Below are 23,927 nucleotides of genomic sequence, written 5' to 3'. Positions count from 1 at the left end.
AAATTAATCTACAAGTTCCTGTTTCTTTTTTTCTGCTGTTGTCCTCTTCCCGGTACACAGAAATTACTAACTTAAAAGAGTATGAACCCCTTACGTGACTGCAGTGTGGATGGAGGCTTCCTGCTGCTGCTGGAGTTGGAAATGCTTAGCCCAGCCACACGCTCATGTTCTTGCCACTTTACCTTCTAGTTCTGGTCTATGGAAGGTGAACGAACAGCTCACAAATACATCTCCATATCAGTATTAGAATATCAACACTGTCCATATCAGTATTAGAATACCAACAGGAAGTTTTAAGAGAGTGTGGAACATTTGCCCCCTCTCTTTAGGATTTTATTTCTCATTCCATGCAGACAACATTCCCTCCTTCAGGCACGTAACTTAATCCCAAAGTGAAAATACGTATGTTACAATTACTTAAATATCTTTTTAAACTGGTATCATTATAAACAGTTGTTACATGCATACACCAAAAGAAAAAAAAAGTTTAATTGCTGAACAATAAAGGATGATTGTACAGCAGCTAAACATGGGTGATAAATCCTGCTCTTCATAGATTAAATGAGATATAAATAACAGCAAGATGACACACTTACCATAGTACCTTCTAAAAACTCTTTTATTAGACTATAATTCAGGACAGAAATAACAACATAATCTAACGTTCAGAGACTAGAGCAGGAACAGATTTCTAATCCCAACTCTGACGCTGACTTGAGCAAGTGATTTAATCTCTCTCAGCTGCCACTTCTCAAATGACATAATTTTTTCTTGACTCTTAAGTTCCTATGAGGATGCACCAATAGATCCAGCTTTGAAATCGTTAAAAAAAATAATCTATAAAAGATAAAAAACAAATTAGGCGCTCTGAAGGTATCATAAAAATAAAGTAATTACAGCAAAGGATAACAACCTAAGCATATCAGGATGGAACTGAAAGAAAATCCATAAAACAGACTTTAATCGCTGTTGCTATCTTGTGTTTGTGTTTAAAAATAAAAATAAAAAAAGAACAAAGCGAGCATATTTGGCTCTCATACCTAACACTAGAGACAAACTTTTATCTATATTTTTTCAGGTAACAAAGAGAAACCCATTATAAATGATGAAAAACATGGAAGTTGCTTCTCATTTCAGCCAAAGATACAATAGAGAACACAAAAGATCTAAAGAGTTAAGTGTAAGAAATACTTAAAAGCAAGGTGTTATGCTCAGCACTAGCAACTAAGACCTTATCTATTCCAGCCAAGCACTGGAACCAGCTCCCCGGGGAAGCGGTGGTGGCCCCAAGTCTGTCGGTCTCCAAGGGTAACGCTCTTAAATACGTGGTTTAACTTGTGGGTCACCCCGTGTGGAGTCAGGAGTTGGACTTGATCCTTGTGGGCCTCTTCTAACTCTGGATATTCTACAGTTCGATCATTATGCTAAAAGCAGTAGCAAAAATCATGAAATCCAGAAAAATATAGGCATTAGGCGCTGAGGAACTGAAGCTGCTATTCCTACTCATAGATTTTTCCAAACAGTATGAAATTGAGAAGTTTGTTTTAATTTTCATGTTGCCTCCAGTGCCCTGAAGAAAAAAAATTAAATCCGAAACTGCTACGGTTTTTTTTCTGCTGTTGCTTTTCCATTCAGTGAGGTTTGCAGAAGCAGCACTGATTCTGTCTGTATTCCTGGAAACTCTGCATCGCATTGGCTCACGTTTTAAAGGTTATCTTTAAAACCAAAATAATTCAAAATTGAGCTTTTCAAGGTAATACGTACTTCTTCATGGATGGGGTTTAAACTTGTGAGAAGTTCCACTGTTTGAAACCAGAGAATAAGCAAGTACTAGGTTTGAGCTTCTGCTCAAAGACCTTCCACTCACTTGCCCCTGCTTCCCTACCCCCAGTTTTTTGCTTTTACGTAAAAGAGAGCCCTGGTATCCCAATATATTTGGCCGATATGAATTTTAACATTAGGTAACTGTTTTGTATGATTTTTGTCATATAAAGTATCATTTACATAATGTTTAATTAAACACATGACTAGATGAAAGAATTCAGGTTTCCCCATTCCAGTATTCTACAAAATTATTCCTCTACTGGCACATCTAGATAATTTATGAAAACTTACAGTCGATTTATTCCATGTGACACTGGTAAACAAATTAATGTAGAATTTAATTGCCTTTGTCTCTTCAGCTCAGAATTGCCTTTTAGTGATATTTATCTGAAATTATGATCTACAAAGAAAATAAATTGTAATTGAGCTTCTAAAATTGATCATATTTAGAAGTTGACAACTGTCACAATTATTAATCTGACTTTTACTTCTCAGGGAAGAAGAATACTTGATCAGGTATTTCTGCAACGAAGGCTGGTTTTATGCTGTCTCATGTCTCCTGCAGTATTGTACTTGCATACATTTTTCTGGATTTATTTATTTATTTATTGCATTTGTATAAACTATTCTTCTTCTTTCTTCCAAAGCATAACACAAACCCTTTTTTAAGCAACCTTTTTCTTAGTGAAATACCAGATAATCCAATCTTCATAACACCTGATCCATAACTAACATTGAAAACCAAACAAAACAATGAAGTAAAGAAAAAAAAATCCTTAATCATTATTATATAATGCATACTGCCACAGCAGTATTACTACAAATCATTAAAAAAACCAAATACAAATATTAGTGTACGAAACGAACAATAACCCATCTGGCTTGCATTATCTAAAACAAAGTTTGGATCGTGGTAAGTTGAAAAATTATGACAACATGAACTATGCATTCCTGAAAGACCCATACATTTTCAAAATTCCTATCTGTTTAAAACTTACTTTCAGCTACACTGAATTACACACAAAAAAACCCCTACACAGGTATAAAACAACTCTGCTCAGACATTTCCTTCGTGAAGCAGCTTTAACAGAAAAAATAATAACAACTATATATTTTAAACTGAAGATACAAATAAGGAATGAATGCCCCAAACAGGCCAGAGCTCGGTTTTAGGTTATGATTTTTACCTGAAGGTCTTCCCTTCCTATTTGCTTATTTTGAGACTTACAGCAAGAGAAATGTCTTTCAACCTGGAAGTGAAAGTTTATTTTCTTTAAGGAAAATAAACGTGCAGACTGGAGGATGGGAAAGGAAGTAGGCAAAAAGAAGGATGTCTGTACATTTGCCACTGTGAATGTGAATGGACTTCAGTAAAACTTAGTTCTTTTTGCCTAGAAATATTTTTTTGTTTTTAGGACATCATTACCCTAGCCTAGAATTACTGTGGATTATACACGTGGGCATGAGAAATGCATTCTTAGGCTTGGGACTTGCACCCAGGGACTTGAGAGAAGTCCACGCAGGGACATAACAATCCTGACCACATAAAACAGGGCAGCTCAGCCTTTCCGACAAATTTACCTATGCTAAAATAATCCTGTAATTGACATCTTGTAATTAAATATTTTATGAATGTATGCATTCACGCTAATTTTCCAGTTTCCTAAAACCAGGGAAGCGTCATTTCTTCTACTTGCTAAACTCAGGAAGAATCACAGCAATAAATTAATAAATTCCTAGTGTTATCCGATGCAGCAGCAAAAAGTCTTTTTTTTTCCCCCCCCCCCTTTTTCCCCCCTTGGATCTACCACTGGATTCACGTTTGCTCTCCCTTTTTGGGGTGGGGTGAGAAGCGGAAGGACTCGCTGGGCAGAGGGAAAATCCAACTTCAGGTATGGCTGCACGGCTAACGCGGGGTGGAACTGCAGACAGACAGACGTGACCTAGTTTGAATCTCACTAGCTTGGGTACAAACAGCAACGAAAAAGGCAGCAGCAAAAGCACCCGTGAGTGGCTCCAGCATGTTGAAGCCTGTTCTGCTGCAGGTTTACTGCTTTTTGTACCCAAGCTAGTTTGGGTATGGCTAAATATGCTGCAGTCACACCGCCGAGGCCCACAAGTGAATACCTGTTGCTGTCTCTTCTCCCCATAACCGGATGATCACTGAAGAAATTAAGACCCCACAAAAGCATCACAGAGGTGGACTTCTGGCAGACACAAAAGGCAAGCTGCACGTTTCCAAGCTCGCATGCTTCTGACAAAATCACTCGAGCACTCGTCTGAAAACAGGAGATCTGTCTGCTAAAGGCTCGCGTCAGAGCTTTTCTCTCCCTGTTTCCTTTTGAGACACAGCTCTGCTCTTCATGCACTACCAAGAGCACTGACAAAAGCTGAAAGGCACTGGCAGCTTTTTTATTTTCTTCTTCTCTCCCATCCCCAGCAATGAGCCCATGCACAAAACATGCAATTGCTATCACCGACTGATGAGCTGTGTACTGACAAGCACTAAAGAATGCCAAGATGCTTAAGCCCTTTCCTTAAAGTATTAGAACAACAGCAAAATTTTGGGGCCAGGGAAGTCAAACAACTAAGAGAAGGAAAGATACCAGGGAAGGAAGAAGCCCTCTTCTCCCTTTAGAGTTTGGTAAGTTTATACAGGGAAAATTAAAATTAGTTCAATACAAACGCCACTGTTCCTGAAGACATCATCAGCTGTTTGGGACAAAGCTCTCCCAGTTTACTACTTCTGTCATTTTAACACTACCATAGAAAAAACAAAAACCAGGCTGATGTGCTGTTCCATCAAAGCCTTAAGAATTGTGTCTGTTTGGGGCATCTCTCTCACAGGTTATGACGACAGCCGGAAGAAATTTCACATGGGCCAAATCTGCGACTGGAGTCTTATGACAGATTGAGGGGAGCTACGAGGTTAAAAAACCGGCAACACACAGACGAGGGGAACAAGTCTGTTTTCAAGCAAATGCTTCATAATAAAACCAGCACCTAGTCTTGTCCACGTGGACTGAACAAGTACTTGGAGTATCAGTACACCAGAGTGAGGACGCTAGATTCCACTAACGATGGCAGTATTCATTGAAGCACTCTAAAAACCAGCTCTAGGTAAGTAAGTAAACCAGAGGAATTTTCTTAAGTTATTTAATAAAACCTAGAAGGTGGATGAATGAGGATTATACTTCATTGGCACATCTGAACTTTTCTTGCAAAAGGAAAATAAACAAACTACCAAATCAGGAAAATCCCTCTTTATTCCTTACAGAGACAAGAGAAACCTGCTTCATCTCAACGAACACTGTGTTTACAAGAAGTCCACATTCAGTCATTCTTCCAGCAGTACACGTTTCCAGCTTAGCAAGGGACCACAGCACAATGCCAAGTTACTACATTTTAGGTTTTTTAATCAGAAATATGGATATGGTTAAAAATCAGACCCACCAGGTAATAAAAAAGTAGCCACCACACCTTCGGTTTCAGAAAGGTTCTGGCACAAAACAAGTCTGGGTTTACAAACACATCTTCCAGATGCAGCATCTCTTCTTCCAAATTGTTGGCTCTTTACAACAAGTTTCTATTTTGTGTTATACAGTACTGAACACACCATTGGCAATCGAAAGTCTTGTCAGGATCTAATTGTATCTTGTCCCACAATTATATTACTTTATGACTTGAGGTGTTCACAGGTGAAGTTATTTACCAACCACAAGATCATCATGCTGTGTTTGCATCCCGGCTCTGCTGGGGAAAAGGAGGGGCTCAGGTGGCTGTTATCGTACAGGCAATGGCAAGAAGAGAAGGTAACTCACACAGAATACTGTGCAGCACCCATAATGTATTTGTGTTCCACACGAAGCCAGAGCACAACCCACCAGCATGTCTTCTGCAACGTTAGTGTTCACTGCGATGCGCGTGAAGACATCTTGGGCAAGTTAAGCTTTCTTTTCCTATGAATTTATGCAGCGATCACAACTCAGAACTTCATCCTCTACTGGGAACATCAAAACCTTCTAATAGGTTGGTGAACTTCAGACACGGTCTTGCAGAGCCTTTTAAAGGGAATAACACAAATATGTATCCTGGCCAATAAATACTAGTGTAGGCTGAAGAACTTCCAGCCAGCTTTCTCAGGAGTTTGTAATTCCAGTTCCAATCTAAAATCAGACCTTCATTCTCCTCTGCATTTTCCTAGAACAGGCAACAGCAACCTTCTACCACTTATAATCTCTACACACTATTTTGCTGCCTCTGAACAGTACTGCCTTGGATAGTAATTTTTTTAGCTGTATCCAGCCATCATTTCGTATATCCATCTTGATTTAAGAAAACTTTCCCCTAACATTTCTTTTGCAGGAAAAAGCTTTGGTTTTAGAAGGAAAAAATCCAAACTGAGACAACCTCCTTTAATGCCAGAAAAACTTCCTGCACTGTACAGAAAAAAAAAGGAAGAGATGAGGAACCTACTGTCTCTCAATACCCACACATCAAATAAGCAAACGTGATACCATGACTGGCACAATACAGACACTCTCCAGCTTGACCAACACTCTCCAGCTTGACCGCTGAAGCCCAGGAGGTGTCTGGGTGACTCTGGTAAGGTCTGTTATCCCGGATACATGCTAACACAGCACATGCTTCCAGGTCCAGAGCAGCCTGGAGCATCTTCCTTGCACCCTGCTGAGTGGCAAGACACGCCAAGAGTTTAGGCTGCCTTCTGGAAGGGGCTAAGGATGCACGGGGCAGCTACATGGAGAAGTACCAAGGAGGTGCCTACAGAGCTTGGTCTGAGACACGCGGATCACAGTGCGGAGACCACTCTCCCCAAGAGCCCATGGATAGAGAAAGACTGCTTCATAGAGGACACAGCTCCTAACCCAACTGCTCCTCAATCAACGAAACCCAAGTCTATCATCAAGTGAGTTTCATTCTGAACTTACTGCTAACAAAGCAGGCTCTAAAGGTACCAAGTTCAGGAAAAAAACCACAAATTATTTATGAGTACTGATACTCTGACTTTTACAGAACACAACTGTACTATGAAATATTCCTAAATGATACCTTGAAATGCTAGACAGAGACCATTCAGCCACATCCACTTTCCTTCCTGCCCAGCGCCCAGAAACTGCTGCAAAAATTCAGAAGTTTTTAGAAGCAGATTTCTGGTTTTTTTCTGGGGGAAGGGAGAGGATAAACATTATTTCCCCAAAATCCTTTTTACAGATGAACCTGAACACAGCAAAGCGTGATGTCAATCTCTGCTTCCATACGTTAAGGTTTAATGCAGCATTTTACATAAGTTTTTGAACAACTTGAGAGGAAAAAAAAACTAAACCAAGTGACATTTATCCTTTAATTGATGGATTCATCGCTGTGTCATTATACTTTTGTTATTTACTATACCACACATTACATTATGAAGGTGCAAAGCAGCCCCAGAAGATAACACGCCAAGAGCAGAGAGCATGCAGACCAAATACTGACACAGTTTGCTGCAGGAACAACTTTCAAGCGTCGGGAGCTTCCTTGCAAGCAATCGCTCACCTTCACAGCAAAAGTCAGCTCAAATTACTGCAACAGCGAGCAGCTACCAGTTGCTTCACTTGAGCTACGATACTCGGGTTAGCCCCAATAAGCATAAACTTACAGCCAAAACTGGAGCTCAGGGTAGTTTGATTGGCAGCTGATGAATTTTGCTAATTAATGTAAATTGTGCTAACTTGATACATGGCTTGTGGTTGAATTCCCATTTAGAATATGCCAACAGTTTTCCTCACAGACATGTTTTACCCCAGACTTGGTATCATCAATAGGTAAAATAAAAGCATGTACAAACACGTGGTTTGGATTAACGATTTTTGCACAAATGGGGGGGTGGATGTGTAATTTGATAAGTTAAAGTATTCCTACAACGCCCAAGATATTCCAGCTTTCCTGTCTGCTCGTTATTCCCCTAATCTTCTAATGCTGAAAACTAGCACTGCTTAACTGAACCTTTTCACCATTTTGCATGATCTATATGAACCAGCTGAACCCCAATTGTCTATTCTACAGCCAACCATCGAGAAGAATAACGTGTCCAAAAGCTATGAGAAATGAGTGACTTTGGGAGAAACATCAGAAATAAACATTTGCTTACTTAAAACACAAACACAGGTCAAGGCTGATCATACTGCTGTACAACACTGAAAATGTGTTTACAAACTCAAGGGCCTCCTCTGTGGGGAAATGACAAGTCTGGATATTCCTCCCCTTCCCATCTCTACTACGGGCAGTTCGAAAGGTTCCTCCTTGATTTCTAAATATAGACCTCATGATCAGATTCTGCATGATAGGTCTGTGAACAGGAGCAGTACGATTTCAGACTGGAATAGCAAAACAGAACACAGAACAACTCGCAGTATTCCTCTGAGTCCGCTTTTAAGGTCACCACCCATGGGGACACAACCCAAGAACCTGAGTCAGTGAGCCTAAAGAACAAACCAGAAGAGAAGCAGCCAGAACTCCAACTGAGTAAGTGGCAGCTGAAATCTTTATTACGATGGGCTAAAATAGGGTAAGTGACTTCCAGTTTAAAAACGATAATATTACAGCTATGAGGGATCTTATAAGTAACAAGTTGGATGTCCTTAAATGCAAAGGTATTAGTAACACTATTTTCCTGATCTTCTCTGTAGCAATTAAGATGGAGTCAAAGCAAGGGCAAATAACAAATATGTAACTATCAGTTGATATTAGGAAGCTTGCATTTATTAAAAAAACCCTAGAAAACAAAACAAAAAAAACCACCAACCCCCAAACTAGATTTACAGGTCTAGCAAGTATTACTGCATATTTCTGTAAACTTCCATGCTCCTTGTAACTCTATCACGCTGGTAACTTAATAGTGCTATATAGTTATTAGCATCAGAAGAGCGTCTCAGTCTGAATATGTCCAGTTGCTGAATTGAGTGCGGAAGGACCCTGAAGCCACCTGTGTTTGGGCTCCTCACCCTGAGCAGCCTGGCCAGGCTTGGGGAGCTTCAGCAGGGAGAATGCCTTCTGCGGGCAAGTCTCGAGTCCTGGTTTGGCATCCTGCTAACCTTACTTTTGCTCGTTTCTGTCAGATTCTGTGAAATTCCTGAGCAGAGCAGTTTACTAACCCTTTGTAATCCCCAATAAACAGTTCAATCATTAACAGCATTAACAACCTGTGCAGCACACAACAAATCATTTATGACCCTCCTTTTCTTCTTCCCTCACTGGTCGTGGCTTTTCACCTTTTCTGCTTCTGCCTTAGTTCAGTTCAACGCTTTGTTCATTTATTCCCTCTGCTGGGGGTGGGGAAGAATCGGAGTATTTTTCAGTTAGGAGATAAAAAGAATCCTTTTGTTCTGCTCAGATTGATATTTTATAAATTCAGTACGGCCTCCCTTCCATATTTATTCTGGCCTTATAATCCAAAACGGTCAGAGGACAAGTGTTCCTTCACAAGATGCTCCCAAACCCCTACGGCAAAAATTTAAGATATCACTTACTTAAAAATAGAAACTAAGGTCTAAATTGGTAGATTATATCATTGATGTGGGCCCTTTTATCTGTGCTAGAAAAGCTGCAGAATACCTAAATCTAGTAGAAGTCTCAGTGCAGAAAAAGTTACTATTCTAGACTCCTTGTAGTATTTCTCCAAGGGCGCAATTTTACATCCATTTTTGTTTTACTACAGCGTTCTAACTATGAACTTACCCGTGGACAAGAAACTGAAATACTTTTCTGTGGACGTTTAATAAGTTTAACGCTTTTTTATATTTTAATTGGCTTTCTGGAAAATACAGTGCCATTTTAAGTTTTGTAAGAAGAATCAGGAAACTGCACCCAAACTTCTCATGTCACTACTGAAAGGTCTAAAGGTTTGTAATACCACCACATTAAAAAAAAACACAAAAAAACCCACAAAACTAAAGGCTACACAAGAGAACAGCACATTCTCCTTATCACCACACTGGGTTTTCTCCTTCTAGATCTTCACGCAAGGCAAAGGTACAAACCTGGAGCAGTGTCCCTTGCTCACAAGGACCTATCCCGTACTTGGACAGTTGCAGCTGCTCAAAATGCGCCTGTGTACAGCAGCATCTTCTACCCACTTCAGATTAGAACAATTAGACATACACTTTCTGTGGTGCAGAGCACAGCATGACACAGCAACACAGATCACACTGTCTTCACAGCATTCAAATGGCAAGCTTTTATCTTGAATTATGAAATGCACATCCTCCTAAAACTGCTAGGTTTGTAATTAAAGCACGGCCATACCAGGTAATCTGTGGTAGTCACGTTAAGTGGGCAAAATCTTCTGAAACAACACTAGAATATTCCTCCTAAACCCCATGTTGATCAGGACAGCATAGACCTACCAGTGCCTAAATAAACCAATGGCAGGTCTTCCCAGCTGTGTGAAGTTGTACACTTTGCCCACACTACCTTGTTGTATTTGTTACCTGAGGAGCGTTAACATGGTTAACCAAGACCCATGTTACCAGACAGCAGTCTTCACAAGTGAAATTTCATGAACAGATAAGAACACAATTAACCTGGGGAAGACCACCTCTCCAAAACCAGCTATCACTCAAGATACCTTTCTCTTTTGTCAGTAAACTGCTCAATAAACTGTGTATTGAATGCGACATATGTAAGAGAGTCTCTATAACTGCAGAAATGACAAGTTCCCAAAACATAAGGTCTGATTCCCAAACCACTGCAGTCTGGATAGTGTCCACCTGCTTTCAGGCTGTTGTAGTATTTCTCATTTCCCTGGCTATACAAAGGACAAGCGGCATACTCTCAGAAGAGTTCCATGTATGACTGACTTTATAGAAGTTCTCAAGTATTCATATCTGCACGATTTCATCTCCTTTCAACTGCCTTGCATCAGAAGTCAGCTACACAAACTACAGAGTTCTCCAGCCTGCTGTAACAACTCCCCTCTGAGTGCCTCCTAGGAGTCAGAAGGGGCTGGTGGAAAGCTGTCCCTAATTCTCACAAACTCTCTGGTTATGACCTGCCCAAACACCAGTTCAGGCCCAAGCAGGCACAGCCCATCCCACAGTGGCAGAACCGGGGTTTGGTACTGGCTAGAAAAAGGCAAAAGTGAAGGATATTATTGAATCAGTTGTACCTTAGCTTAAAAAAGGTGGTGGCAAGTACTTGTGCAAGAGGGCTTAAGGAGGACAAACATAATCTTCCGTAGTGTAATAATTCACAGGCTGGCTATAGCAGTTATGACTTCAGAAAGTCAGCAACAATAAAGTGCAACTGCAAGACACAGCTATACACATCTGGGTTACAGACAGCACTGCTAAGGCATCGGACTCCGCAGGCATGCTCCATACATGCCCATGCTTGTGTAAGTCTTTGCATAGGCATATTCTGGAGCATTATTATACACTGATACTGACCCTCATTATCACAGAGCGTCAGTATCAGTTGAGCACCTAGCCAGGCCAATGCTATGCACCTAAAATAACACGCAGTTTTCTGTGAGAATGGCATCTGAGTAAAGGATTACGCTCATGACAGATGCAGGTCTACCACAAGTCTCAACTGGCAAGGACATGACTGATCTTACAGACTTGACAGCTTCAGCGCAGCCTACCTGGCTCCACCTGCTCCACTCTCCAGTACGTACACACCCCACTTTCTCCAGCCTACGTTCCAGAAGCATTACCAATCCATAGGGTTGGGAGAACAGCAAATATATATGTTTTGTTGTTTGGTTTTTCTTTTTTTTTCAAACGTTGATGTCCTTTTGACAAATCCACTGCTGGAGACATAGGAAAACCCAGCTAAGAAATGTCAGCGGGGTGCAGAGCAGTACACCCATGGCACAGGTGGAGCGATACACATGCCTAAATACCCAGCTCACCTGCCAGACAGAACCCAGCTGACAGATTAGGACTTGAACCCTTTGGCCAAATGACCCGTAACTAATTCTATTAATACTGCCCATCAACAGAGGGGCCAATTCTCAGTAAAACGTACATGGATGCAGATAGCAGTATGAGGAGGAAAAATGCCCCCCAAAACCAAAGAGGTGTGTGAAGTGTTAAATTGCTCCAGTTTATCTGTTGTGTTGCTATCATTTCTCCCTAATGATAAATTCACCCAAAAAAAAAAAAAAGCCAAAAACCTATTAAAATATCTATTCCAAGACATTAGCATTCACTTTTTAATCTGAGTGCTCAAAACTCTCTCTAACGCTGTAGCTCAAGAGCAAGACGACATCTAAAGCAAAACCAGTCCTGAAACAGGCTAATATCTCAAATTTCCTTCATGCTGGTAGTTCAGTGTTCCCTTCACATCCTGTCCTTCGTTACCTACTGTTGGCTGAAGATAATCTCTTCCAGGCTGCTCAAATGCTGACACAGGAACCTCTGCGAGCACACTGAACTACTTCCTTTTCTCCTTGAAAAGATTTAATAACCTACAACTTTCTTCTGTGCCCTACTTGTATGTAGTCTATCGTTTTCTTCCTTCTTGTATCAAATCTGCTAAAGTAAAATTTTATGGAGTGTCAATTCAACAAAGGAAAAACTATGAAGTTAGTTCTGACAGCTTCCTTTCTCAAAAAATTTAATCAAAAAGAAAGAAAAAAATCCTTTACCCTTGAAAAGATGAATTGAATAGCCTTAGGTATTCTATAGCTGTATTTATGAAAAAGTTTTTGGACACTAAACACACAAGTCTCTACAGAAATGGGGAAAGTGTTTTGCCCAAGTCATAAACTTCTTTTTCCATGGCACAGAGAAAAATATGCTGCACTCCACCGCTAGCCATAAGCTCACCCCTCGGAGAGGTACGAGTCCCATCCATCTCAAAGGGAAGCAATGCCTAGGAGATAACACCGTCAAATCAAGTAGCCTCAAAAAAAGCCACATACATACGCAAACACACGCTATTCAAATTTAGGAGAGCAATTATCTTCTCTACAGAAACAGTGTTCTGTCCAGCCACTATTCTAAAGTTTTCTTACCAAAACCATCTTATTAACACTTAATATCGTAATGGTAGCAGCAAATCACAGTAAGTAATATTTTAAATAAATAAATAAACAATAGATGACAATGTATGAGTCTTACTTTTCTATTGATTCTTACTTTTCTATGTAGAAAAGGCATTCTACTTTATTTTAAAGTAAAAAGTCACAGTAAAAGTAATGTAAAGGAAATGTCAGGCTCCCTGGCTATAAATGAAAATGAAGCCAGCACATTTAACATCTCCATGTATTTCCCATTTCATACTTCATACAGGAATCTTGCAGAAACGTATTATTTTCCTCACTTTTATCCAAAACAATTAAATTTGATTTTAAAATTTTGTATTTTATAATACTGAGAAAAACATCTCGCAAGCCAGATTATTAGGGATTAATCCAGTTGCTGAGGATGTAGTTATATTTCATGCAGAACAGGCATTTTCACTTTGTTAGACTCTCCCCCAACCCATCTGAAGCCAAAGTCAATTGACCAGTGTATTACTATATAAAATGTAAATAAACAAAAAAATCCTCTCAAATCTGGTTTCCTAACTGAAAGCAATTATTTATTAACATATTATTCATCAGATGCTGAATCATGGGGATAAGTAACTCATTGCTATTTTGCAGATAATTTTATTTCAGCTGATTGAACAAATCCCTTTTTCTTGTTTTTGGCAGAACCGTATCAGAATATTTATTTCAAACAATGTTGTACAGCTGTTGTAGTTTAGAGAAAAACATTTAAGTTTTTTGGGACAGGTTTGGGTTGTTTTTTTTTTTTTTTTGGGTCTTCAACAGGAAAAAAAAGGAATGCAACAATTAAGTTTATTTCTTGTAAGCGCAAAGATATTCCCTCATAGCCAAGCTAAGAAGCTAACATAGTATCAGCAATTAGAATTTAAGCTATCCAATGGAAATTAAATTTAGAAACCAAGTTTCTCTCATTATATGAAGCCTTTTCTACTGTTCATCCTAAATTATCACTTTTCTCTTTCTATTCTTTATCAAGCTATGTAAAATCATCCTCCTGTATTAGGTCCAAAATAATTTTCACGGAAGTCAATGAAAAAACAATAAATCCCTCATTATTACTATTATTCTGTACTACAATAATACCAGGGCTGCAGTTATGATTGACAAATACACAGAAAAACACTGTCCAGAAGAGGCACGTAAAATGATTTAGTCAGTCATTGAATTCAAAGATATCAGAGAATAATTCTTAAAGTGTGGACTGTTTAATGCTTACAAAATCAACACCTCTGGTTCCTACTGCTCAGGTTCCTCAAAAACTGTTGCTTTGTTTTGTTATTCAAGAGATACTCCTTTCCTCACGAAGGTATACTGCATTTATTTCCTATAGCACGGGCTGTACTTCAGACCATTATCTCCAACTAGAAAATGCTAAATCATACTAAAGCTCCTGTTCAATAAAAAAAACTTTTCTGGCTGTATTCATTGGAAGAACGTTTGTCCCTGTATATGTAAGTCTAGAAATACTAATCCGAAAAGGAAGATGCACGGAATTAAAAAAAAATTATTTTTCATATTTTTCTTAATTGTAAAACACATGCTTCTGGTTTTGTGGAATAAATTCACAGCCTTAAAACTCCGAAGATAAGAGTTAAAAAGAAGTTAAATTCCCTAGCAGAATGCATTTGCTCAAGTGTAAAGCTAACAAATGCTAAAATTTTTGGCAACACTTCTGCATTTCTGAATCATTAGGTAGTCAAACTATTTTTTGATTTTGCTTGCATGATGTTGGATTAGAATAATCCATATAAATCAGTGGTTTCCCCTCACTAAGAATACTGTGTTTACTTCTGGTCATCTGATGTCAAAAGGATGCATAAAAAAAATAGGAAGGTTCAGAAATAAATAACAAAAATGACTTGCATGTACAGCAGTGGATTAGAATTGTTTACTCAAGAGACGAGTAAGAAAGAATATAGTCAAAGTAAACAAAATAATGGTGAGCCAGAGAAGGCACGCTGAGCATTTCAGTCACCCTTTTCAGAATATAATGATGGGATGCTTTTCCTAATGAAAACTTAAACATGTAGGTCTTTGTCAGAGAGATCTGTTTATGCTACAGGAACGGCAGAATTCTCCAATGCTTTCCTCCAACCAAGACGTGGAGCTCACAGCCACAAGACAGAACTGAAGTAGGACAAAGAAGAAAAAGCTGAACTCGAGTCATGTATTTAGTTGCCTAGAGACTTAACTCGTGGAAACCTAAACATCCAGGCCAAAGTCCTCAAAGATATTTAAGCACTTCTTTTCTACTGATACCAGCTATCATTTGAAAACAGCGGGGCTTGGTGTCCAAATATGCCTGATGATCTAGACTGCAACAACTTTTAAGCTCTTCCAAGTCTAGGCAGCAACAGTGACATTATATTATGAAATTATTTATATGCCTGACAGTAGTCGGATGCCTATTTACTTCCCTTTTCAAATCATCCCAAGACTCTATTATATGTAAAGATGTATATGTATTAAGTAGCACTTTCTAGTTGATACTGTGTGTGAAAATATAAGCCACAGGGCTTCATACTTGTGTCTTGGGTAAGGCTACCAGGTTTTTTTTCCATGAGTTGTCACCACCTCCCCTCCCCATCACGCTCCCTTACCAGATCTCCTCCCCTCTGCCATGGCAAATACTTTCATGTGCAGCACATGGCCCCTCTTCTCCAAACACCTCCCAGTTTTTGTTACAGCCCCCATTACCCCCACACCACCCCTCCAGCCGTCAACTCTTCTCCCAAAGTTTGCTTTGCCTCCATCCACCTCCCCTCTGGCTGCATCCCCCTGTGCTCCCCTCGCCATTCACACCCTGCTCTGCTCCCAACCACCAACCCCTCTCCCCAAACCCTGCTCCTTCCTAACGTCTCGCTTCCTTCCTATGACACACCGCAAAGCCTCTCCAGAAGCTTTCAGTTACAACCCTCCTTTCTCTTACAGAGAGCAAAACACCTTCTTCCCGTAAAATAAGTGTACCTAACGTCAAATACCACAGTGAGCGGCAGGAAGACTTATCCGCAGGCAGCACCTTGCAGCTTGAGGGAACTGGCTTCTCCGGTGAAGCAGGCTTCCCCATCCTTTGTTTGCACAAAAATAAAAATATTTCTACCTAGTAATGGCGTTCTCTGAAGTTTCAAGTTTGTTCCTGGCATTCCATGAGCCAGGAGCAGCAAGTAGCTTGCTGCGCTACTGACACACAGAAAAATGCCACCAAGTTGAGCATCAAACTTTACTTCTCAGACTAACTAAGAGTTAGTAAGTTCTTAGGTATTTCTAGTAGGGCGCAATAAAGTATGTGAGTAAAGCAAAAGTAAACAACAGGAGAGTCTATGCAAACTGAGGACAAAACAATCATGGATTACATGGGACAGGATTAATGCAGAGATTAAAGTAACAGTAATTATTTGCAGATTTTTGATGAACGTAAGGATTCATACAACCTAATCCTAAAATACCACCTGTCTGTGGAGCCCTCCAGTACACACGCGAACCGACTTTTTTGAGACTCTACATTAGGACATTAAATGGAAGTCTCTAAAAAGAGCTTCCTTTAAAGATAATGATAACTGGAGATGCTTTAAGATACCTTCAATCCAAGGTTCACCAGTTGTCAGCAATGAAGAAGTTACATTCACCACCATTACAATGAACATTTTCCTATATTACATATGATTTTTGACTACTATCTACCAAAACAGAAACTAAAACGTATTTCACTTTTTCTACAATAGCTCAGAAACATTCTAGACATACAGATACTATAAATAAATTCCAATGCAAATGAAGTATTATAATTATTTGCAATAACCAGCAAAAACTACATTTTTTTTTACTGTTTTGTTAAATGCAATAATATAAAAAAAAAAAATCAGAATAATATACTTTCAACGGTTCCAGTATGGGGTAAGTGTGTCTCAGGTTGTTGTATCAAACCCACAACTTAAAAACTGAATAAAGTTAAACTTATTTTTAGTCAGCATAGATCAATATTTGGAGAAAGTCGATTAACTGTTTCCAAATAAAACAAAAAGTTGTAAATAACAGGTTCTACAAAGTTTATGTATTCATTCTCTGACAAAACAACAGTTATTGCTTTGCCAGTTATTATTTGGAAAAAAAAAGATGTAGTTCCTACACACAGGAATACCTTTCCTGGCATAAACTATTTACGCGTTCCTTTTCCATAAAGAAAAGATATAAAAATTATTATCATTTAATTTGCTGTTTATTTTTTAGTTCCAGGGATGTGCTCATTAAGTTGTACCTCACCATGTGTCTGCAGCTTCTTAGCAGAACTCTTACATCAGCTAATGACTTGAGTTACAAAAAATGATTAAGACTGATTCATAACTGTGAAGTTTTTAAGGAAAGGAGCATGGGAAAAAGACCAGCGAAAACCGCAAGCACAGGAAGAAAGCTAAATATGTAAGGTGATCCACTCAAATCCACATACCAGCTGATTAAGAAGCTGCCTAACGACCAGCTTTTGGGATCATTACATGGTTAGAACTGCTCATTCCCCAATACCTCCGTCAAGTTAGAACTCCTGAAAAATTCAGGTTTAGGGCTTCATTCAGCACCCAAGGAAGTTAATAAATATTTTAGCACTGACATCAGTGAAAACAGAATAGACTCTTTATTTTTTTCCTTAGCGTAAAGATTTCATATATACGTTTTTAATAACAAAATATTAAGAGTTTATGGATGTTTCAAAAAAATTAAAATCACCTTACACAGCAGTATTACAATACCCCAAATTACATGCCTAATACAAACCTATTTATCGAAGAACAACAACTTGGCCAAAGTGTGATACAAAAGCTACAACAAAGATGTTACCAGAGTAATACAACTTTCAGAAAAAAAACCCTATCAACACTACCACAGTGAGCACTGCAACTTTATAGCTAGTAAGCGCTGCACAGATGGACAAGTAATTTTTAGAAATGAATCACGCTGCAAATGATTTTACTAATTTTAAAACAGAGGTGAGGAACCAATAGCCTACAGGCCAGATATGGTTTGCTTCTTCAGTTCAGATGGCCCGCAGACACATACGTGTTTTATTACTTAATAACACCACAGCAGACTTCAACAAAAACCATGCAGGTTTAAAAAGGCTCTAACAATTCACATATTTTTAAATATATAATCCTTAAACCCAAACATCAGCCTGAAGTTTAAAGTATTAAATAAAATCTATGTTATCAGTTTACTTTAACGCACAAATTCTTGAGTTACTGTCCACTAAATACAGCACATTCTTGCTACCCTGAGAAGGTGGGACGTCACAGCCCTCAACATTAAATTATCTTAGTAGAGAAAAGCCAATGGTACTTTGAGTTTGGACAACAGCACTGGTTGTGGTAGAAGAATTTTGATACCTGCTCCGATACAGAGGAACATACTCTACAGCCCTTCCTTCGGATAAAACTTCCACCGAAATCAATTAATGTTTTGCCTCAAAAAGATACAGTCCCAAATACAGATCTCCGTCTTTCACAGACGGCTTCTTTCAAAGAGCAAAGCATTTCTGATTCTGAAAGGGTGTGCTGGATTCTAAATATGAAAAGAACAACAAGTGAAAAAGAATTTCTTGAGAGAAATCATAGGCCACCCCTCTACTTTCATCCTTTCTGCAATTATTTGCAGCTGCCACGAACATATTGGTATTTAGTAAACTGAAGGCTGCAGCTTTAATTGAAGTTTGCCTGCTATAAACAGTTAGCTGCCTGGCTCTGGCCCGCGCTCTAATACCATCAGCAGAACAGAGATGGGAAGCATAAACAAACCTTTTAACTAGATTACAGTTTCTAAAACAGCCAAGAATCCCTTCAGCAAGAACTCCTGTGCGACAAAATGTTAAAGGAGGAAAGATATTTTGAAAGAGTGTTTTTAAAAAAGCCTAACCTTTCCTAAGATAGTAAGAATGGAAGTCTTCTGAGGAAAATGACTTTAAGTTTTCAAAGGGGACTATCCTTGAGAAACATAGTCTGATCCTTCAAGAAAAAAATTAAAAGCCAGAAAACTTTAAAACAAGCGGTTGCAAACCAGAAGGATATTTTCCAAAGGCTTTTTCTCTTAAGACTTCAAAATGCATCAAGAAAAGTTATTGAACTTAGAAATACCAGCAGATCTTATAATATCATTTCACATTTAAAGTAGCCGTGCTCAAGAACAACTTCACAAAAACACGCTGCATCACAAATTTATCCCAACATATCTACCTCTTAACTCTGACCCTTCTCACAATTTGCTTTAGGTAAGCTTCTTTCCTGGAAAGATTATGAAGGGACAACGTATCCCCCCTCCTGCCCCCAAGCCCATAAAAGACAAAAGGAAGTTCTGTTCTAAAAAATCAGCTCGCTACAGATTTCTGACTACTTTGTTTCTTTGATCAATGCTGTCATTTGTCCACTTTTGCAGTGTTTTCTTACAAAAATAGCAGATACTAAAAAATTCTTCCTCTCATGTAGGGGTTGGATGAGAGGATCCAGCAAAAGCTTTTTTTGTGCTTGCCTTCTACATACATATAAAATAAATAAAATTTACCCCTAGAAGTCAACAGCATGCTTATATAAAAAAAATAAAGAGGTGCACAGATCTTCATTGCATCAGAGTATTAGATGTAAAAAATTAAATAAATTTTAAATATATATAATTTAAAAGTAGATTAGGTGCAAACACATTCAAAATATAAAGCCAGTGCCAGCCGTTTATTATTGTCAATGCTACAGCTTGAGTCCTACCAAAATACACGAAAGTTGTACTCATTCTAGTGGGGCTAATCATGGATACGTATGCAAATACACACAGGCACGTGTGTATAAATACTTGTGCATGTATAAAAGTATACATGAGAGATGCAGGGAAAAGCTCAAAGGATGAAGACAAAACTTACTGTTTTACCCATTTTTGTAAGGGGTTTAGTCTGTTACAACAGATAACCCTAAATACTGCGTTGGCAATGATCTACCAGAGCTTAAAAATAAAGTCTAAAATTGGCGAATTGAAATTTAATTTACATGTTTTTGAAACATTAGGCAGTATGAATAGAAAAATTAAACTAGCTATATTTATGATATGTAGGCCTACCTTCCATTTGGCGGACTTTTACTTTTCTCCCTAACTTAGACTGCATTTGTTTCCTTTGGCAGCGGGATACAAGGCAACATTATTGCAAGCCTCTCTTTATCTAAACGTTGAGAATATCACCATTCTATCCAACAGGATTTGTTGTGCAAACAATTGACAACTGTTCTGGTTCCCTCACTTGGGAATTTTTCTTAGCGAGGCCACGCTACTGATGGTGCAAACCAAGGGCCCAAATATTTAAGATGCTATTTATGTTTCAGATTTCCTTCAGTAAGTCACAAAAAAAAAATTTGGATTTAATGTCACTGAAAATGTAGACTAATCAAACATTGTGAGAATATATATATATGGGGTTTTTTTTAATCCTGGCCTTCAATCATACCTCGTATAGGAATAATGTAATTAACATAATTGCTTCTATAGGTCTTAGTTACCAGATATTGTGACAGGATAATTTTTAAAATACTGTTTCCTTACTTTAAAATATTTCCCGTAGAAGAAATAAAAGAAAAAAAAAAAGGAAAACATCATATTGAGGAATTTAACAAGAGTAATAAATAAAATCCTTTATTCTTTATTTGATAAAGAGAGTTACCAGAAAACTCAAAAAGAATTTCCAGACATTTTACCATTTCATTTTTTAAGTAAATTTGAAGCTCCTGAAACAGAAGATTTCAGGAAAAAAAAACACAACAAAAGCCCAAATAAGTGACAGAGGTAGGTGCCTTGTGCATCTCCATCTCTCCGTATTGCCCTCTACAATGCTCCTCAGCTCCACCCCAGTGAACCAACACTCAAAGCTGCTCTCCATGATTTGTTCCTTAGTCATTCCCATGGGAAGGAGAGGAGGGAATGGAGATTTTTTGCGATGGGAACACCTGTCAAGCTGCAGATAAACTGAGATGATCACAAAGGTCTATGAATAGCCATCTCACAGTAATGACTGATTCCTGCTGCCATGTGCCAGATCAAAACAACAACTTACAGTTAAAACTTTCGAAATAAAGCAACTGTGTGGCTCCAAAGATCTGTAAGTACTGTTTTAAAGTATCTATTTTTTACACTTCTTTTATATACCCACATGCATTTGTGTATGTAGCTAAACATATATGCATATGTACTCACACACTTCATAACTTTGTAATCTAAGTCATTTTGACAAATTTTACCTCAATTTAAAAATAGTGCAAAGTCTGAACTCCTTTCTAGATAATTTATTAAAAAAAAATAAAAGAAAAAGGTATTGCTATAATAAAGAACTTGGAATTTGAAGAGAGGAAAGGAGTCAGACCTTCTCAATTTCTTAACTGATGCTTTTTATTAGCATCCTGCTTGGTTTAACTCTAGTTACATAGCTTTCAGGATGCTTTAATTTTTACCTTCCTCCAATACTCTTCCAAAATCTTATTCCTAATACAGGCTTTGGTTCCTGTGCAGGCCTACTTGAAACTGATTAAGCAGTATTATTCCACCTAATAGTTCCAAAAATAATTACAAAGAAAAGCCAGTGAAAGCCTGTGGTTTCAAACATTCAAATAACTCTTAAAAAGAACAAGCAGGTCCTTAATGACATGAGAGCATTCAAAAATGTATCCTGTATCTTCTTATTGTTGAAATCAATGGTAATTTTAATACTCACTTCCACTGGGATAAAACAGAAACCAATAGAGGGTCCTTAAAAACCAACCAAACAAAACCAAGCCACTAAACAAGTGAACAAGCCCAAAAAAATAAACCAAACTCGCCACTTTTCTAAAGTTTTAACAGTATTTTTGAAAAGGAAGCTCAGTCACTTTCAAAATTTGTGTCCTGTGCCATTAATAGAAGAGATTCTTCTCTTGCAAGCTGCTTTGTGCATGTGGTCTCTTAAGCCCATAGAAAGACACACTGACATTAGTGGGGCTCCAGATGGGCACGAGGGGCCACCCACCTGGTCTACTGCTTTCCAGCAGGAACATCCACGATAAGCACTCGCTGCTGATTCAGAAACTAATTTTGTAGTTACGGATCGTATTCGAGTTACTGACCCTCCACATACAAGGAATTGCCACGAATAACAGTGGGGGGGGGGCGGGGGAAAGTACTGACAAACCAAATTAAATAACCCAGCTGAAAACCAAGGCATTCCATTTCTGAGTGGACTGTTACTTATGCCAAGATCTTCTGTGCATTTTAACAAGGAGAAAGACTGATCCCTCCACAGCCAAAAAGGAACTGAAGGACCGCATGTGAAAAGTTAAATTATTGAAAGCATTGCATCATAAAGATTCCCTTCAAACATCCGCCTACCTAGTCTCAATAGAAACAAACACATTCATCTGCAAAGAAAGGTAAGAAAGCAAACTCCAAGAAAAGACTGTTAAAGACAATGTAAGCCTGGCCTGAACAGCATCTTTATATCTAGCACAGCCTACATTTTGCCATGGTAGGTTTCTCTCTAATTCCAAACAATCTCTCTGACCCAGAGTCTGGGAAGCCACTATAACCTAGAATACATGAAAATAATTATTAATTTTGGCTCAAAACCTCAAACAAAACAAAACTGTACTACCCTTTAGCCACAGCTGTTGATAAAGCAGTCTTCCTTAACACAGGTTGAGTCAACTCTTTCAGCTCTTAGAAGGCTGTTGTGACAGCAGGCAGGAGCCCCAAATGAATCTTAGCCCCCTTTGTGTTGGGTGCTGCAGGAACTGCCTCCGACACAACTCGGAATCCCAGCCCCACCAGTGGCTCCTTAGGAGGAACCTCCCCTATCCAATCCCCCCAAATCAGCAGTTGTCTTCCCAGCACAGATTTGGCTGCAGGAGCTGGAGATCTATAGAAATTGAAGGGTTTATTAGTAATTTTATCTCTAGGATTTAAAGTAAGGGAAGACCCTGAATTATTCTGCCCAGCTTTAGAATTCTGCTAAGGTATTTTACCAAGCAATCATATTAGATCAAATCATACTTATTTTTAACACTAAACCACAAAGAATTAAAGCGTTAAATCCCCATAATAAATAATACAACTCATCCGCTGTAGGCCATGAAAGTTGCAGCTCCATGTACATTGGGCGCATAATCCTGAAGCCGCTGTAAGTTTGCATGTACAGATGAAAATAGATCAATGGTATCTCAGGTTGGGAAAGGAAGCATTGGCATAAAAAAGAAGAAAACGGCATCCTTTACTCCTTCCTGGACAGTCTTGTGCTGGCCAACTCTTGCCTGTAGTAAACTAACCAAAAGGAGAGTCACACATTTAAAGAATGGGGTTTTACACACATATCTGCTGATTTTGACAATGATTATCAGTGTTAATTTTTTTCACATGTTTAAAACCAAAGTAATCTTGTTTTTACAAGCTAACAGAAAACTAACGGCAAACAATTAGAAAGAATTACAGCGATGGCTGTTACCTTCAGTTCTTCTACGCAACATTGTTAAGTATTGGTCCAACTATATTCCTCTCATTCTTTCTACCCCAGCAAATTACGGCTTTCTCAAACTCTTTCCAGTTTGATCACAAAATTGCTGCTTCGCACAAGACACGTACGTACAAATTAGAAACGGGAGATACCAAAGCGTTTCAGGAGAGCTCTTTCTTGTGGGTATCCTTCCCACGTGAGGCAGAGATGACACACGCTCTCTGCTGACCACCATTTAACCGTGGTGCCCCACTGAAATACATACTTACGGCCTACTTCATGGTTCAGCAGGCTCCACGGTACTTAATAAAACTGAGCACTCAAACCGTCTTTTTAAGATTATGGAGGACATAATTAAGCTCCAGAAACAAGCAGACAACAGCAATTTTAATATAAACATCCTACTTATCTAGAGGACTCTTATTTCAATTTGACGTTAATGCCCAAACTCTTACTTCTGGATTCTTGCAAATCTCCAGAAGGCTCTTTCCAATATTTCCTTGAGTTAGGCATTTAGTTTGCCCCCTTACATTTTAATCTATTTCAGACATTTTT

General features: G+C 38.6%; 1 protein-coding gene across 9 annotated transcripts in view; it reads right to left on the bottom strand.

Moving 5' to 3' along the window:
- MBD5 (methyl-CpG binding domain protein 5) overlaps positions 1 to 23,927 on the bottom strand; it is a 148,361-nt gene that overhangs the window by 123,092 nt on the left and 1,342 nt on the right. The window lies entirely within an intron of this gene.

This window comes from Larus michahellis, chromosome 7 (assembly GCF_964199755.1).
Source record: "Larus michahellis chromosome 7, bLarMic1.1, whole genome shotgun sequence".
NCBI classification, from domain to species: Eukaryota; Metazoa; Chordata; class Aves; order Charadriiformes; family Laridae; genus Larus; species Larus michahellis.
Note: the sequence above shows the minus strand (reverse complement) of the source record. Positions and strands in the feature narration are given on the sequence as shown.